At 36.4% G+C, this 15375-nt stretch overlaps 1 protein-coding gene across 1 annotated transcript in view; it reads right to left on the reverse strand.

Annotated features, from left to right (window-relative positions):
* The window catches only part of LOC126832650 (5-hydroxytryptamine receptor), a 143812-nt gene that overhangs the window by 94207 nt on the left and 34230 nt on the right, over positions 1-15375 (reverse strand). The window lies entirely within an intron of this gene.

Consider the following 15375-nt stretch of genomic DNA (forward strand, 5'->3'; position numbering starts at 1 on the left):
TAAAATACCTGATACCTCTTCCCGTTTGAAATGGAATGGGATTTTCTGCACCAAACGGGCTTATGACGAAGGGTATACGTGTATTGGTGTGGGGGCTGGAGTTTGCCTACTCTTTCACGAATTCCAACTGTTTTTCGCTCCAACTATAATAGTAAGTGTAGGAGGATCGCAATCACGTAAACAAAAATCTACAAGATAAACTTGCGAACAAGACAGAAAATAGACATTGCACCAAATAAACAAATATCAAATCAAGTGAATGGATCCGGGGTCAGCCGTAAGCGTCCACTGCGCTGTACAACCCCGGGCCTGTAGTGACACAGACTTCACTCATATTTGAAAACAATGAGGAATACAAAAAAGACGTAACAGAAATAATGCGACCGATCTTGACAGTGGTCGTCCCCTCCATGGCCATAGTCTGCCAGTTGACGTCATGAGTTAGAACGTCAAACAATTTTAACAATAAGGGCGATAATCCGGATAGAATCTCCTTGCCAGGCCCTCAAATATTGGTATAAACGCTTAATGGTATATTTATAAGGTACAATGTGGATATGGGAAATGACATAAACGAATGTCTCCAAATATCCAAATACAAGTAGGTCTACATGAAGTTTGTCCTTAGAAATGTGATCTGAAGTTGACCCCCTAATAATGGTTTGTAGAAAGGTTCTCACCTCTATACTCACTGATTTGGGTGCATATACCCCAATGCGAGGGCGATCTATTGTCAAAAAAAAAAGATACAATACACAGATAACATTTGGGGCTTATTTTAACATTATTGATAGTTGAGGATATAACCATTTGGGCATTTTTTAAAAAAAGAATCAGAATCTGACTGGCTTCCATGATCAAGGCAGTTAACTCTTAGCGACAAAACGAATTAACTGCCTTGGTTACATTAAAATTTGAACAATCCCCCTGGAACGAATACTTTTTTTTGTCACTCGGAATCTTCGTTTATATCTAAATATATTGTGCAGCATAATGTATGCTAAATAATGTACTAGGAAAATATTCTTGAATTATTAATAATACAATAACGCTCGAACTTTCTGACGGACGGCATGTTCATAGGCGTATGGGCTTGATCAGTACACTTTTATGGTTGGGGGGGGGGGGGGGGCGTACGGGGCAGAAATGTATTACCCGAAAATAAATCCTGTCCCAAAGGCTCTAGACATGGCAACGAGATTGATTTCCCCCAATCCCGTTACGTTTCGAAATTAGACGGCCTCAAGCGCGGTTATTCCTGCCATTACTAGCGCCCCAATATAGCCCTATTTATATGGTTTTGAAACCGAAATTCCACTTGATGCAGACCTGAACTCCGATCGACCAATCCATCAGACTGTTGCATTCAACGAGACCCAGGAATTTAACTTCTAGAAAATATAATAGGTATTCAAAACCGTCAATGCGATCATATCAGCTATAACATATGTATTTTATAACCGCCAAGAAAGGATCAATAGACATTTCTAAGAGTAAGCAGAAGCAACCATACCGACTATTGTTTTTTTCTAAAGTTGTCTTTACATTTAGATAAGAACGCTCATTGTCCACAGAAGAGAAAAACCCATTTTTTCAGAATCATGACGTATCTGCGAAATCGGCGCCGTACTTTACCGGAGAGACGATAATTTTAAGGGAGTGTCTATTTTGCCGGCACCGGCAAAACTTCCGTTTACGCTATTTTGCCGTTATTTCTATCACTTCCGTTCGACATGCGCTGTTGTGCGATTCTTGATATATTCCACAATTTTGACTACTCCGTCTTTCAAGTTCGGCACAGAAGCACGATTTTACGGGAAAAACAAAAACCACTGACAGTCTTAGTACTTAGATTAAAAACCAAAATCCGCAGAAATGCGCCCTCGACCAAAATAGAATAATATTCTAAATGCTTTTCTTCAATTTACATTTATTATCTTAGTTTCTTTTAAAAGTTTCTACCATAGAAATTCAAGAATGGCTATTTCGTCCCTTTATAGGAAACTGAGAAAGAAGTAATGTTAGACGAAAGACGAATAGAACTGTTGGGTTAGGGGTCGGATTTTGGTTATGGGTTAATGTCAGACGGCAAAGTAGCCCACGAGTTGAAAAAGCCGGCATCATTGCCAAAGCGAACCAATCAGAGCGCGACTGCCGGCAAAATAGACACTGCCTAATTTTAAAGCCCATTTCCCATTACCTCCTTACTTGTTTCATCCCGACAATGTCTGATGTTAGGCGCTCTTTTTTTCTATGCTCATGTCTATGGTGGCTGAAAGCGTCCATTTAGATCGGCGTGTTTCTAGATACAACTCGAGAGTCACCGTTAAGCCAGCACGACGAAAAAGGCGCCGATCGGCGACTTTTTCGTCGTACTACCTTATCGGCGACCCGCAACTTTCACAATACGAGAGTCGCCGTTAAGCCACGCGCCGAAAAAGTCGCCGAAAAAATCGGCGCCTTTTTCGGCGACTCTCGCCTCAGAAGTTTATAGTTAGTTACATCGCAATTGCTACATTTTACTTCTTGTATATAAAATCAGAATGGAGGAGATTTTAGATGGGTTTGGGCTGTCGAGCTATATCAACATTTTCAGTGACACTAGGGCAAATTAAAATTTATGAGTGTTACAGACACGTGTACTTTCAAAACCTGTTTAGTTACACTGGAATTAGATTTAAAATGTAAACGTCTTTATATCACTAAATATTTTCCCATTGATTTAATGTAAATTCTCATATCTTGGACCAGCTCTAACTTTTTCCCAAATTTTCGTTGGGTAGAACGCTTTCTGCCACAGATGGAGCAACTTGTGGCAAACTGTTGCACAAAAGCAATGAGGTTCACAAGTAGAGACAAGTAAACATGCAATTTTCGACCCTACATTTCAATCTAACCAACCTCTCAAAAACATGAATATTCACCAAAACCTAGCAGAAAATGTATTTTCAAACCCCTTTCTTCGATTCTACACCACAAATCGCCATGCAAAATGGGGAAAGGGAAAGGGGAGAGAAAGACTAAAAAATAACTTTCGCCCTACATTGGTGGGTGACGGCGTAGAAATATTTGGTAATCTGTGTCCATATACAAGAATTAAAATGTAGCCATTCCGCATGTAACTAACTATAAACTTCCGAGGCGAGAGTCGCCGTTAAGCAAGTCGCCGATTTTTTCGGCGACTTTTTCGGCGCGTGGCTTAACGGCGACTCTCGTGTTGTGAAAGTCGCGGGTCGCCGATAAGGTAGTACGACGAAAAAGTCGCCGATCGGCGCCTTTTTCGTCGTGCTGGCTTAACGGCGACTCTCGCGTTGTATCTAGAAACACGCCGATCTAAATGGATGCTTTCAACCACCACACATGTCTCCCAACTCCCTTTATTTTGTCCTTTTTCGCCCTTTCAAACTCCTTGTGTACATTTAGAAAGTCGATTTTTCGTTACAGTTTGAGCATTCATTATAGCAAAATTACGTATATCAGGGAAACGAGTTTTAAGCCACTCGTCGGATTTATTCATTTTTTATACAAAATGGATGCTTCGTTGCCAAAAGTATTAGATGATGGTGCAATCCTCATTAATCTATCAAGATGACTGAACACGCCACGCTTTCCGGAAATTTGGTATGAGGTATGGCAGAAAAAGAGCTTGATAGACTAATGCTCCGTACGTTTTGGGGATTTATTAACAATGTCTAGTGCAGGCCTTTACCATGGAAGTTTCCTTAGTGCTCAAGTCAGACAAGGGGTACTTGTTAAATCCAATGATGGATTGCAAATCATCGGTGGACCCCATCTTGCTGACCCAGTCTCAGCCCAAAACCTAACGCCAAAAAATAAATAAATACAATTTCAAATACAGTGTAAATAATTTACACGAATACAGAAAGTATAATTGTTTGAAAAATGAATCAATAGTTGCCGTCCACGCATACCAAAACACAAACATTGGGCGTAACTATAAGGAATACATACACTAAGTTCCACGAGAACCCATTAAGATTTGTGGCATGTAGGCAGCAAACAGAAACACAGAGAAAGAATGAGTGTGGTTCTGTCCCAGGGAGGTCCGGCATTCACCAAAAACGATAGGGGCCCCATCCTTTGGGTATAAGGAATAAGTGTGCAAAGTTTCAAAAGGATCTGTTAAGAATTGCGGCCTGCAGGCGACACACAGAAAAATTGTCAGGCATGCACCAAAAATAATTGACGTCATCCTTAGGGTATAAGGAATAAGAATGAAAGTTTTCAAGAGGATCGATTAAGAATTGCGGTCTGTAGGCGATACACAACCAGTAGTTGCTAGGCAAGATACGCCCACATTTTGAAAGAGATGGATAGAGAACAAGCTAAAAACAAAATCGATTTTTCGTAAAATCAGGGGCCATAACCCAGAATGTTATGGTCTGAAATGTGCAAATATCGAAAGGGACTGAGATATAAAGATATATGTTAAGTTTCATTAAAATCGGATATAAATTGTGACCTCTAAAGGATCCAAAACCTTCGTATTACATACTTTTACACAATTTGCGTACAAAGAGCAGCCATTTTGTCGGGCAGTTTCGTTTTGATTTTCCCGAAATCAACCTTCATTATGGTGGAATGGTGATATATTTAAACGGGTTTAAAATCGGATAAGAATCCACAAGCTAAAAAACACGATTTTTCGTACAATCAGGGGCCAAAATAAAAGGAGGTTACGGTCTGATATGCGAAAGGAACCGAGATCTATAAACATTTATTTTACGTTTTACCAAAATCTGAAAAGACTTGTGACTTCTAGAGGGTCCACAACCTTGGTATGACATACTTTGACATTAAATGCGTACAAGAGGTCACCATTTTGTCTAGCAGTTTCGGTCAGAGTTTTACGAAATTCAAACTCAACCTTCATGTGTAACGGTGATATTATATTTATACGGTTTTTAAAATTGAATACAAAATATGACTTCTAGCAGGTCCACAAGCTAAAAAAAAATTCGAACAATCAGGGGCCATAATCCAGGAAGTTACGTTCGGATGTGCGCGATTATCGACAGCAACCAAGATCTTTGTGATATAAACATACATGTAAATTTAAATATCATATGTTTACACTATTTGTGTACATTATGGTGTAACGGTCATATAATCGAACGTTTGTTTTATAATCTGATAATTTTTTTTTAAGCAATATTTTTATTCAGATTTGTATTTGAATAGGTATTGGGGAACAGGCATAGCCTATATTAAACCCTTCTCCCTGTCAGATATAGATACATGTATTTACGTTTTAGAAATAAATAATCAATGTACAAGTGAAAATATAATTACATAGACTGTGTTATAGTTGTCTCTGGAATGGATTTAAATTTTAGAAATAAGCAAGCAATGTACCAGTGAAAATATAATTACGATGCGTGCGTTATAGCTGTCCCTTGAACCGTCTGGTGATTTCGAAGAAAGATAGACAGTTTTACAAATATTGAGTGAGTTTTCCATGTCGTCAATTCCGTGCAATAAGACAATGTATTTCGATGGATAGTGGGTAAATTATTTATTCTATTATTTCGGGCATCTGAATATAAGGAGCAATTCAATAAAAAAAAAATGCAGTTTCTTCAAAGTGGTGACATTTACAGGATGGATTGTCAGAAATGTGACGTAAAAATTTATGTCCGTTTAGATTGTTGTAACGCAGACGGAGTTTAGAATAAATGATTTAGTTTGCGCGGGATCCAAACGAAAACGTTTTTGGTGGTGTTGAATCTTGAGCCATAAGTTTCGAATTGAAAATATTTAGAGATATGGTATGAAAGAATTATAGAAAATATTTGTTTTATATTTATATTCAGGTATATGCTTGTTTTTCGGAGATTATAATGTGCGCTTTTTGTCATGATTAAATCATGAAGATAAGATGGAGAAAGGCCGTTAAATAAACATGCAACAGGCTGACAAGAAGGTCAGTTTTATTGGCACAAATATTTGAGGCTGTGAACCACCCCACCAATGCGTTACCTATGGCATTAGTCATATAATCCATCTTCTATACAAACAATATCATTGTAACTAAAACGTTTTAGCCCGTAGACGTTAATTACAATTTATAAGATAAATTAACAGTGTAAAAAAAACCCAAAGAATACTGGAAACAAGTGGTTAGGGAAATATATAAGACAGTGGTGGGCAAACAAAGCGAGGGCCAAACACGGATTATGAAATGGCATTATATTGAATAAAGTAATACGGATCAAACACTTTTTGTGCGCTTTTTATTCGGCTCCATAGTTATATTCAAAGAAAAATCAAAGCATGTTAACTAATCAAACAATAACGTAAAATGAAAGTAGGCCCAAGTAAAGTGACGTCAATTAGGCAACTACACAGGGCTTTGATCTACGTCAATGAGTGACGCTGCAAGCTATAAATAGACCTACAAAGATTATTGATCCTAGAGAGGGTAACGCCTGTTTAGAGTTTTGACCCAGCAATAAGCAATTTCGATTTTTTTTTTATTTAGAAATAAAATTACTCATAAATTTTCAGATGTAGGCTGGTGGGCCGTAGTTTGCCCACCACTGATATGAGACAATATGAAATAGATATAAATGGGGATTAAGATTCATTAAAATATTGCTCTTTAAATTAGGAAACACTGCTCGGATTAGCACGGCGTATTAAAGTAACTAAGTCTTTAACTTAATATCATCCACAGGCTTCGACATTGAAAACACGAATTATTTGTCAATTTAAATCAACATTGATGATGTGATCGTACCGGGAAAAGATGGGCTTCTGATATCCAAATATGCGTTTCAGCACTTTTTGTAACAAGGGGTTCGAAGAACGAAGCTAGACATATTCCACAAATCATGTCAAACGGTGACGCCATATTCTTATCTGAAGAGCATGCGCAATAAATACTACCGGTGTAGGCTTGAATAGCCAGATGTCAGAGATTGCCATTCGTTTGAGACTTCTCGCGTGTTTCGCCGAACATAATTAGAGTAAAAACCGAAATGATTGAATGTAAATCAGTTTATATACATTCATATTACATTATTATGTGCGTTGCGACTCATTTTCGTCAATTTCTAGGTCACAAATATTAGCGATTTAGCTCCTTTAAACATTTACTATTGGGCCGAATTTATTAGTTGTGAGAATAATAATTTAGATTTAACAACAATTCGCCCAATTACAGTATCATGAACGGGTGGTTAAACCGGTGTGCTAAAAAGGAGCGTGTGTTCTATTTACTAATTATTCTGATTTTTTAAGTAGAGCGAGGCATTTGTCATCTAAGCTTCAACTACAGGGATACTTGCGAACTAAACTTATTAAAACCTTTAAAAAGTTTTATGGCCGTCATACTGACTTGATTGGTAAATATAACATGTCTCTCTCGGCTATTATTCTAGATATATTTAATTGACGCGTATACTATCTCCCTGATAATGTCTGTCTACTACATCGTTAACACTGTTCATCACGTGCATGTTGCATACCGATAGTTCATTGGCCAATCACGCTATTTTACCGAGATTTCCCCTAATAGTTTGGATGCAGCTATGGCGGGTGTGGCGCCAGGCAGGGTAAGCTTACTCTTCCGGACACCTGTTACCACTGTTTGTCGTGTATTTTTTACACGGTGAACAGTCCATATGCTGATTACACTATTTTGCCTTATTACACTATTTTGCCTATACCGTTTTTTTTTAGGACTTCGAATTTTGTCTAATGGTTTGGATTGTTCGTACTTGGTTTTATTTTATTGTAAATAAACATTTCTTTCGACCCAGAATAGGCTTTGTTTAGAATTTGAAAATGAATTTACAGCTCATTGAATCGATCCCTAAATTGTACAAATTAAAAGTTATTCCTAACTGACTGGAAAGCGGATTACCCAGAAACGCTACATATGCCTACATTACATGTGTGTAGTGACGTTGTCAATTCATGCAAAGGTCGTATGAAGTCACATACTTTAGCTTTCAGAAGAAGTTGGTCTGTGTGTTTTTGCATATCTTTGATATTACCGTTGGGACTTATCCACCACGCCATCTTATTAGGTTTCTCTTCATTTCGGGACTGGATTGCGGGAACGAACTTTTCCGCCCACCTGATGACTCTCCGGTGATCAGCAGGAAGATGTTATAGATAAAACTCTTTGGAGTCCAAAATGAACACGTTTTAATAGATTGACAAGCTGTACTGTCAGATTCGCCTGTCTGTTTTAACACTGGAAGCGCATTGAAACTTTTTACGCTTGTATGTGTCAAATTGGAAAGTTGTCAGATTGACATTAGAATCGTTTACAAAAACACACATTACAATGGGCTCTAGGCATTTAATTTCTTCTAATTAAAGATATTTCTGTTATCAAGAATACCTTTTTAGATGCTTCAAAAATTGAAGTAATCGATGACATTAAGAGAAGGTCAAGAAAACTGTACCACTGGTTAAATGAATCCTTAGAAATATCACAAAAGTTATAGAAACATATCTTCAAATTACAAAATACATTTCAAAGTTCTTTGATGCTGAAATAAGTTATTGCTACAGCTCATTAAACCACCAAAAGAGTCATCCAGAATACCAAACAAAACTCTGGATATCATTTCTGCTGACAAATTGAAACATATCACCTTCTTATTTAGAGAGTCGATAAGGGGAGAGAAATTCATTAGTTGATAGTTAATGGGGTTTATTTTACAAGTTGGCTTCGACCTGGGTCTCCTTCGTTCCGTGGTTCTGTTTGCTTAGAGCTCGTGGCGGACGAAAAAGTTGACACAGAGAAACGCAATATTGATTCCATTAAACACAAATAATTGGCACTTTAATACCCAGTTTGTTCTTCTAGAGTTTTTCCCCCTGTTTGATTGAAAGTCTTCTGTGTAAAAGATGGTAACGTTAAGTGATATGACGTATGCTAAATAAAAGGTTAATTTGCCGCTAGAGGGATGGCAGTATCGATTAAACATGGAATACTCACCCATGATTTCTCCAAAAAAAAAACCACAACAGCGTATCTTTATTCTGTTCGCTGATGGATAGGAATTACAGATCGATAAGAAAATATAAATTGTTCATAAAATGGCAGATTCTGTCATCACTTAAATAGAAAAAGGTCAATATATTTGTTTCATTTTTCTTTCTTTTAAATGTCAATCGAGCAATTTTGTTTAGAGAAGTCAGATATTAAATCTATAGTCCTTCGGCAAAACGAAACTTGAAATTGTTTGAATTTAAATAACGGCTTGGCGAAGAAATTGTACATTTAATAAAATCGAAAATATAAAAAGAACCCTCCGTAGAAAACACTGGTTATTAAGGTAATACAAATTACGGTTATGACATCAAAATTTACACATACTATTTTTAAAAAATGAAACAAATATAGTAGCCATGAATATAAAAGAACAAATCATGACAATAAAAATAAATAAACTATCTCGCATTAGACAAGTTCGTTAGCCCTTTTTTCAAATCCCACGTAATATCCGCATCAATTGATTGTACCTAATTTTATTAGTGTGATATACAAAAGTTACATGCCACTCAATCTGTCACTAAATGTCACCATCGGTGTTTAGCTACATAAAATCAAATTAACGATGTTTTATAGTTCGTAGACTGCTAAAAAGAAATGTTATTTCCAGAAAGTCATAAGGAGATTATTACAATAATTAAACATGGATTCCCACAAAACTATTTATCGGGTGGTTATTTCCAATAAAAGTATGGCAATTTTGATATTATGCCATACTTTTATTGGTAATAACCATATATTATATGGAAAATAGAGACCTCCCAATCTTACTAGAAAAATACTGGATTCCCTGGAAATCACCCATGGAGAGGGCACGGGACAAGAATAAGGGGGTGTCACTAATGGTCAGCCCGACGTGGTCCCGGAGAAAACCAACAAGGTTGGCCAGGCGAAACTAATCCTTGTCAAGTACAAGCTACTTGTCTCACAATCTAATTAAAATATAGATCTAAATTTCGTTTCGTTTTTAAACTTTCGATGGCCTACACTACATGTAGATCTACCAAGTTATAGAGGGAGTTCACGTTCTATGGCGTCAGGTACCAAGCAAGCGACATCTGACCCGATTACGTCAGTCATTCGATTAACCAATTAGCGACCGCCATGTATTTTTTATCTACTTTTGCTTTGTTTTGATTTCTATTGCCGCTTATGTCTACTCACAGTTCCGCGCAAAAAAGGTCAAACGCTCAATTCGACAGACCATTTGATTAACTGACCCCTCATTTCAAGCAGAACACGAGTTAAATAACAACGCTTCCAGATCCAAGTGTAGTAAGGACAAGTAAAATCGAAATTTTGAACTATAAAAACGAAACGAAATTGGATCTGTGTTTTAATCAGATTGCTTGTCTCAATGGCAGACATATAAATGAAATAACATGCGGTTGTTATGCAAGATACGCCCCCATTGTGCAAGAGATAGTAAGAGAACTAGCTCAAAACGCGATTTTTGTACGGTCAGAAAAGCGCGAATATCGTAAGGAGCCAAGATCGCCGGGATATAAACATATATTTAAAGTTTCATCAACATCGGATACAGATTATGACCTCTAGATGGTCCACATCCTTGGGAAGACACGCCTTTACAGTATACGGTACGAGAAATGGCCATTTTGTCTGGCAGTTTCGGTCCGATTTTCACGAAATTCTAACTCAAGTGTCAAGCGTTAACACATTGAGGAACTTTTGTGCATGAAATGAAATGGCGTTTAATGTCCTACAGTTCTGCTCCGAACTGGGCTGATGAAGACGGGCATACGTCATAGAGTATGCTATGAGGGAAATTATGCCCTGACAGCGGCACTACGGTTTACTTATATATCGAATTCCAACGGTCAAGGGATCTTTTACGTGTACGCCAATGTGTACACGGGACCTTGGTTTTTGGTCCTATCCGAACGACTGTACAGCTGTCCTTGCCAGGCCCTCCGTCCTGCATCACTGACAAGGGCGAACCACACCGGAAAATCTGAATGAACTTTCTCGGCCAATACAAGGATCGAACACCCAACCTCCAGGCTAGCGGCTTGCCCACTTAGCTCCCGTGACCCCCAAAATTAGTAGACCAGATACTGACATTAGAATCTGGTCTGGAGGCAGAGGCAGTTGAGATTAAGTGCAATGGAACCAAGACAGCTATACTACAATATTTTAAGTATAGGCCCAAATGCTGTGCTCGAACATGTACATTATTTTTATTATTGTTTTCACCATGTGTTTAGTTTGAAATATTAGTATCTATCTTACGTGTATACATGTATTTGTTTTTTACTTTACAATAGTATTACCTTGTATTAAGTGTAATAAAATACATCTCTATCTAAATTACATAACACTGTGTCTATTTTGCTTTCAAATTGTCTCAAGTATGTTCACTCATTAGTAAGACCACCCCACTATTAAGACCAAATCTAGATAGTAGCACAGGTGGACTTAATACAGGGATTTCACTGTATACATCTAATTCTAAAGGCGCGGGTCAACTTTCAGCAAAATGCCCAATGGGAGTAAAAAAAAAAAAAATAATAATCATTGAAGCACGCATGTGTGAAACATCTTATCCATTAGAAATACAACACGCACTAATAGTAATTACGACTTTAAATCAATCTGTTATCGACTTTATTGGAGACGTATTATTGCAGCACACAATATCACGACGGTCGAAGGTCGAATTATTAAAGAAGGTGAAATTTATGAGATCAATTTTATATCATGTTCATGGACAACGTCTGTATAAAATGTATTAAAATAACTTTGCAACACATAAGATACAAAACTAACACTTTGTACCGATTTTTGACACCTGATTTGTTTTGAGGTTACTGGCAAAATTGATCAGCGCCTCTGAAGTTAAACGCGCGTGTTTATGCCCCCATCCAGTTTCACTTGGTACAAGAAAACCACCCACTTGTATCGGGTAAGTGACGTCAGTTCCGAAAACTGAGATAAGTATCGGTTATTTTAAGGCGGTTTTAAACATATCATAGTTTATTGTTGGCATGTACTTTTAACCTGGCACGAACAAATCAAACAAATCAACAACTATTCCCGTAACTGGGACATGCGTAAGACCATTTAAGATGGTTTATAATATATTTGTTAAAGGTCCACATCCAGTTTCACTTGTTATAAAGGAGACCCACTAAAACTATGACAAATGCTTATGTGAAATATCGTATCCAACAGAAACATAATCGATTTTAAATTCATTTGATGTCCACGTTCGTGATGATGTATATGCAGTCCAAGAATATCACTATACCCTCTCGGATCAAAGATCTGGTTTTAGCTGTAGAGGTACGGATTTCCGTATACTAATAAGTGTAATATTCGTATAAAGAAGTATATTTTGTTGAATAAACGACATCATGATGTCAGATGATGCCCTACATGTATTTTCCTGCAGCCCCTCAAGACAACAAGTCCACTTTCACAGAATTGTTGGGGAACCCAACTATGAGATCAATTTTATATTTCCATCGACCTCACGTGAATTTGTATTCAGTATTGGAAATTTGAAGATGATTTTACATTTATCATTTATTTGTTAAGGGTGCAATATGCAAGAGCTTTATTTTGGCTTCAAATGTTATATACACTATTATTTAGACAAGCCTATAATCAACATTCTAGATCATCGTATTGTGGAGATTTAAACGGATTAAAACACCATCTCCATTTAATGATTTAATAAAAAAAAAAGATGGCGAAGCGAGGTTATGGCTCGAATAACAAGTACCGCTGTTATGATAAAAAACAAACAATCTATTTCTCATCTTGTCAAAACTTTAAACGGTGATATCTTCGCTCGAAATAAAGTAATTTGAATACAATTTTCAATTTTTCATTATATATTTTTGAACAAATATATTATAGCGAAAACGGCCAGCCCTTTATCTAAATCTTTCATAATACATTTTTAAAGGTCGGCAGTGCTGACATTTGAAAACAATTGTAACCTGTTTAATAAAAATTTTGACGTTATCAAAAAAGATCCGAGTGAGTACGATAGATTTAGCAATGTCAAAATTGTATTAATGGCCAAGAACGATTTCAAATGTTAATTTATATCAGACTGTACGTGGGCTTTTAATATTTGAGATATATCTGAATTTAAAATTCGAAATGGGCCTTAAATGCATGTTAATATATTGTGAGCGAAAAGGATACACATACTAAATGGAACTATTTGAATAAACATGTGGTATTAGTATACGAATCTGAATACCCCCTGATAGTTATAACATTATCCACTATTTGCATAGTTGGCGAGACATGCAAGATAAATTTGAATGGAGTTATATTGTATTGTGTGAAATGTATAGGCTATATAGACATCAAGATTCCAATGATTGCCCCAGGCTTTATAAATTATGTTATTTTCATATACTTGTAATCTCTTTTTTCTTTAATCAAATACTTGATGTATGGAATAATTGATAAAAGCTCTAGTCTGGAAGTAGTAACAATGGTTTCTTGAGATTCAAATGAAAGCAATGCCTTGATACATTTTTTATTACCACTAAGAAGTCTATTTACCAATGATATCGCGATTATCGGAGACTTTCATAACACTTCGATTCAACAAGTTGGAAATACATTTTTGGTCGCTTCATTAAAGGTTATGAAAGGAAAAGAATAATTTATGGTTATTGTCGGAAACTTGCAAGAAAGGTGATAAAGCACTGAAGAATGTGGTCGATAAAAAACAACATGAAACCGTTCTAATGAAAAAGAAAGAAATTTATACAATAAAAACACCGTATCATTAGCCTTGATTAAAACTACCGATTAATTGAATAGAAAGTTTTTATTTTTATCAATGCCCTCTGGATTATTTTTCTTTACCAATCGAAGAGATCAATACCTTTACCATTAATGGCCTCTTAGAGAAATAATTTTTTATGGATTCATGAAAAAGAATATTTGTGATTAATGTCTTGACATTTCCAGTCTTCCTAGCAATTCTACATTTCTCTCCATTAAGTTGTTTATTACATTTTCCTTTCTCTCACAGATTAAAAAAATAATAGATTTATCTCAATTTTAGAGAGTCATGCTCCAACATGTTGCATAAGCAATATATTGTGCGAATAAATTTAGACCTTGTGTCACGCAAGGTTCAAAGTATAGATCAGAGGTTTGGTTTGAACGCCGCCAACAAAGACACTAGTTTCAAACGGTTTGACTATAATAGTCTAGTCCATGCCCAAAGAAAAAAAACTACCTTTTGCTGTTTTAAATAGGCCGTCTTCGTTAGCCCCGATTGTGCAGAATTGTTGGAAGTTTTAACCCCATTTCATCTCATGTAGATATTACTTCACTGGTCAGGGTAAATATTGCAATACTGGTGAAATATAATAATAACGAGTTAGATCAATAGGCCCTAGTTGCATAGTGCGTTTGAAAGCTAACGCCAATAATTGCTGGTCAAAAGGAAGTGCTAATTCTTAACACTGTGTATATAAATGATTAAATTGTGGTAATCATTCAGTCTAACTAAATTTTACCCATATTTCGTTCCGTTTTACTTTTCGATTGTTTATTCAATTTAATCTTGACTAAAGTATGGTGGCTGATAGTGCCCATGTAAAATCTCGTCCTTTTCGTAACCCGACGACACTGTAACGTCGTGTTGTCGACTTATCGCCTCGGCCTCTTTCTACTAGACAGAGGAAATATACAATTTTGAACATATAAATATAAATTTAGTGCTTACAAATTCGATAACACACGATGCTACTTCTTATTCGAGAAATTAACGTACATAAATGTAGTTAAAGTAGCTAAGTCTCTAACTCAATATCATCCAAAGTCTTACACGTTGAAAATTATTTGTCAATTCAAATCAACATTGAGGTTGTGATCTTACCAGGAAAAGGCAGGCTTCTGATATCCAATATTTAAGACAAAATAAACATTTTACCATTGGTACACGAATCGTGTACCATAGTGCGTTTTAGCGTCATTTGCAACAAGTGACCAGAAAGAACGAGGCTAGACATATTCAACTGGAGAGCCTGCTTAATAGACTGGAATAACCAGACGCTAGAAATTGCTATAGGGTTGAGACACATGCTGTATTTCGCTGGACATAACTGATTTGAAATTAAAGTCAAAAAGGAAACAATTGAATGTAAATCAGTTTATATACAATCAGATTACATTATTATACGCGTTTCGACCCATTTGGGTCAATTTCTAGGTCCCAAATATTAGCGATTTAGCTCCTTTAACTATTTGTTTTACTGCTGTATTCCTAGATCACTTGAATAATGGAAAGAATAAGCTAATTTTCTGCGTAAATGTTTAAATTTTTGAGAAAACAAACATGC

The sequence above is a fragment of the Patella vulgata genome, chromosome 9 (genome assembly GCF_932274485.2).
Source record: "Patella vulgata chromosome 9, xgPatVulg1.2, whole genome shotgun sequence".
Classification (NCBI taxonomy): domain Eukaryota; kingdom Metazoa; phylum Mollusca; class Gastropoda; family Patellidae; genus Patella; species Patella vulgata.